This window comes from Sapajus apella, unplaced genomic scaffold (genome assembly GCF_009761245.1).
Source record: "Sapajus apella isolate SASKATOON/1434 unplaced genomic scaffold, GSC_monkey_1.0 scaffold1227, whole genome shotgun sequence".
Lineage (NCBI taxonomy): Eukaryota > Metazoa > Chordata > Mammalia > Primates > Cebidae > Sapajus > Sapajus apella.
The window spans coordinates 1-4261 of record NW_022438153.1 but is presented as its reverse complement, the minus strand read 5'-3'; the positions used below and the strand labels follow the sequence as shown (position 1 = coordinate 4261).

The 4261-nt window shown below is 40.0% G+C and overlaps 1 long non-coding RNA gene across 1 annotated transcript; it reads right to left on the bottom strand.

Annotated features, from left to right (window-relative positions):
* Positions 1–2407: 2407 nt before the first annotated feature.
* On the bottom strand, positions 2408–3029 carry LOC116546690. Its single transcript, XR_004266808.1, has 2 exons — positions 2990–3029; positions 2408–2676 (listed from the first exon to the last, which is right to left on the bottom strand). It is a non-coding gene; the product is annotated as an uncharacterized LOC116546690 (long non-coding RNA).
* Between the last annotated feature and the right edge of the window lie 1232 nt (positions 3030–4261).

Genomic DNA, 4261 nt, shown 5'->3' with positions numbered 1-4261 from the left:
TGGAGCCCGTATAGCAGGCGGAGGATAAATAATTTAAGAGACTTAATAATTTAAGAGAGAATTATTTAGCTCAAGGGGAAGTGATGACTGCAGTTTCATTCCAATACCTCTCTGAGCCTGATAATTTAAAGGGGCTCATACTCCTCAGATAAAAAGTTTTTTCTTTTTTTTATTTCACAGATGCATGTGTGTGAAAAAAACTACCCCAGGAAAGAACCACTCGAAAGCATTAACTGGAACAGTACCCAGCACTCACACAGGGCTGGAAATAGTGCCACTTCCCAGAAAAGGAGAGCACAATTCGCAAGGCATGTGATAGAGAATGCAGAAGGGTCCTACCTCAGTTAAGACATGGGAAATAGGGAAGGACTAAAATCCAACTTCTAGAGATGGAAACCAGTATGCTGGATGAGATTGAGAGCACATTAGACCACAGAAAAAAGATGAATGAACACAAAGACAGAACAGTAGAAACAATCCAAAATGAAACAGAGTTAGAAAGAAAACGAAAAGAGCATCAGTGAGGTGTGGGGCAACTTCAAGTGGCCTAATATATGTGCAATTGGAGTCCTTGGAAAAAGAGGGAGGTGGGTGTGTCAGAGGCGTTTGAACCAGAGCAACTCCATCTTGAATAGGGACTGGTGGAGGTGGGGGGGGGAATAAGGCTGAGACCTATTGGGCTGCATTCCCAGGAGGTTAAGGCATTCTTAGGCACAGGATGAGATAGGAGGCCAGAACAAGACACAGGTCACAAAGACCTTGCTGATAAAATGCTACTGTAAAGAAGCTGGCCAAAACCCATCAAAACCTAGATGGTGATGAAAGTGACCTTTGATCATCCTCACTGTTCATTATATGCTAATTATAATGCATTAGCATGTTAAAAGACACTCCCATGAGCACCATAATAGTTTATGAATGCCATGACAACATCAGAAAATTATACTATAGGCCAGGCTCGAAGGCTCATGCCTGTAATCCCAGCACTTTGGGAGGCCGAGGCGGGTGGATCACAAGGTCAGGAGATCGAGACCATCCTGGCCAACATGGTGAAACGCTGTCTCTACTAAAAATACAAAATATTAGCTGGGCGTGGTGGTACGCACCTATAGTCCCAGCTACTTGGGAGGCTGAGACAGGAGAATTGCTTGAACCTGGGAGGCGGACGTTGCAGTGAGCCGAGGTTGTCCCACTGCACTCCAGCCTGGTGCCTGGTGATGGAGTGAGACGCTGTCTAAAAAAAAAAAAAAAAGAAAAGAAAATTATACTATATGGTCTAAAAAGGGGAGGAACTGTCAGTTCCTGGAATTACTCACCATTCCTGGAAAACTCATGAATAATCCACCCCTTGTTTAGCAAATTATCAAGAAATAACCACAAAAATAGCCAACCAGCAACCCTTGGGGCTGCTCTGCCTATGGAGTAGCCATTCTTTACTCCTTTGCTTTCTTAAATAAAGTTGCTTTCACTTTACGGACTCACCCCAAATTCTTCCTTGCATGAGATCCAAGAACCCTCTCTTGGACTCTGGATTGGGACAGCTTTCTGGTAACAGACAGAAAAAATACTTGAACAAAGAATGGCCAAAATGTTTTCAAACTTGATGAAAACTTGTAGGAGACAAGAATGTGCCACCCTAAAATATGACTTTTTGGTATAAGGATGATTTTGAGCTGATTATTTTGAAAAACAGTAGACACTGAAGAATTCTAAAAACACAGTAGAAGTTACTCTTCTATAAGGGAAATTTACCTTTTTTTTTTTTTTGAGAGAGAAAGTCTTGCTCTGTCGCCCAGGCTGGAGTGCAGCGGTATAATCTCAGCTCATTGATGCAACTCTGCCTCTCAGGTTCAAGTGATTCTCCTGCCTCAGCTTCCCAAGTAGCTGGGATTACAGGCATGTGCCACCACACCTGGCTAATTTTTGTATTTTTAGTAGAGGTAGGGTTTCATCATGTTGGTCAGGCTGGTCTGGAACTCCTGACCTCAGGTGATCTGCCCAAAGTTCTGTGATTACAGGGGTGAGCCACCACAGTGGCTGGAAATTTACATTTTTAAAGGAAATCCCCATTTGTAAGGTTATCTCCCTCTTTGTGCTAGGAAAAGAAGGAGGACTAAATCACAAAGGCTTTTATCAAAGTAGAAGGTACCAATTTAAATCTGCATAATAAACCTTACTCTTGTTTGCTTTTCCTGAACATTTCCCCATAACTGGCTTTCCCAACACTGTTCTTTCTTTCTTTTAGTTGAAGATGCTACAGAAGTGAAAATTCTAGGCCACCTCTTTGAGAGTTATTCATTTCTCCCTGAGTATCTGTTTTTTCTCTTGTTAATCTGTCTTTTGTTATTAAGGTTTATTAAGGGCTTAGCTGAGTACTCAGAGGGTAGAAGAAAAATTATTTTGTCTCCCCTACACTATAAATTTACAAATCCAAGATTCTCAATGTACCCCAAGCACAAAAACAAATCAAAACACCCCCCAAACAACAAAAACCATGAAGAAAACAGCATAAGGATATAATAATCAAATTATTGAAAATTTGTGATGGAGATAAACTCTCAAAAGTGATCAGAGGAAAAAAAGACACGCTACACACAGAGAAACAAAGAAAACATCAGATTTCTTGCTGGAAATAATGCAAGTGAGAAGGCAATGTAGCTGCAAAATCTTTAAAAACTATTTTTTTTTTTTTTTTTGAGTCGGAGTTTCGCTCTCGTTACCCAGGCTGGAGTGCAATGGCGCGATCTCGGCTCACCGCAACCTCTGCCTCCTGGGTTCAGGCAATTCTCCTGCCTCAGCCTCCTAAGTAGCTGGGATTACAGGCACGCGCCACCATGCCCAGCTAATTTTTTGTATTTTTTTTAGTAGAGACGGGGTTTCACCGTTTTGACCATGATGGTCTCGATCTCTTGACCTCGTGATCCACCCGCCTCGGCCTCCCAAAGTGCTGGGATTACAGGCTTGAGCCACCGCGCCCGGCGCTAAAAACTATTAAAAGAAAAAAAGATGTTATAGATGTGTAAGTGTTTAATTTTATAAGATGATGCCAAGCTAATTTCTACACGGCTATACTACTTTGCCCTGCCATTAATAGGATATGAGGGTTTCTGTCATTAAATTCTTTGTCAACACTTAGTATTTGTCAACAAAAAGAGTCAAACTCTGTAAAATTTTGGAGATTTATTTTGAGGCAAATATGAGTGAACAATGGCCCGTGACACAGCCCTCAGGAGATCCTGAGAACATGCACCCAAGATGGTCAGGATGCACCTTGGTTTTATACATTTTATGGAGATATAAGGCATCAATTGATACATGTAAAATGTACGTCGATTCAGTTTGGAAAGGCAGAACAGCTGGAAGTAGCAGGCAGGAGTGGGGTGGCTTCCAAGTCACAGACAGATTCAAAGATTTTCTGATTGGCAATTGGTTATTATCAATAGAAAGGAATGTCTTGCTTGTGATAAGAAGTTGTGGACACCACGGTTTTATCATTCAGATGAAGCCTCCAGGTGTCCAAGCAGCAGACTTTAGAGAGAGTAGATTGTAAATGTTTTTTATCAGACTTAAAGAGTCTGTTCTATTAGTAATTTTTAAAGGGAGGAGGATATGATGAGGCATGTTCAGCTCCCCCTTCCCATCATGGCCTGAACTAGTGTTTCAGGTTAGCTTTGGAATGCCCTTGGCCAAGAGTAGGGGTCCATTCAGATGCTTGGAGGACCTTCGAATTTTATTTTTGGTTTATATACTACAAGAAGACTTCTTAGTCCCCATCTTCATTTTTGTAGTTATAAAATAATTCTCTATAGTAGTCTTGGTTTAGATTTCCCTGATTACTAATGAAGTTGACAGCTTTTTCATATGTTAATTTACCATTTATGTACTTTCTTCCATGAAATGTCTGTTTGTGGCTTTTATTTTGTTCATTGTATACACTTTTGTCTTCTTATTGGTTTATAAAGGTTTAAAAATTTAGCCTCATACAAGCCCTCATGGCTTACTTCTGTTGAAATTATTTTTTACTGATTTGCAACTCATCTGACTTTTTGTTGTCTTTTCATATATAAAAGTTCTTAATTTTGATGTGGTTTAATTTGTCAGTATTTTATGTTATGATTGGTATTTTGTCTTGCTTATGAAATCTTTGCTGATTCCAAGGATTTTCTTCTAAAAGTATTAGAGTTTTGCCTTTTACATTTAAGTCTTAAATCCATATTTGTAGGTGATGTGAGGCAAGTATCTAATTTCTTTTCTCCCCATA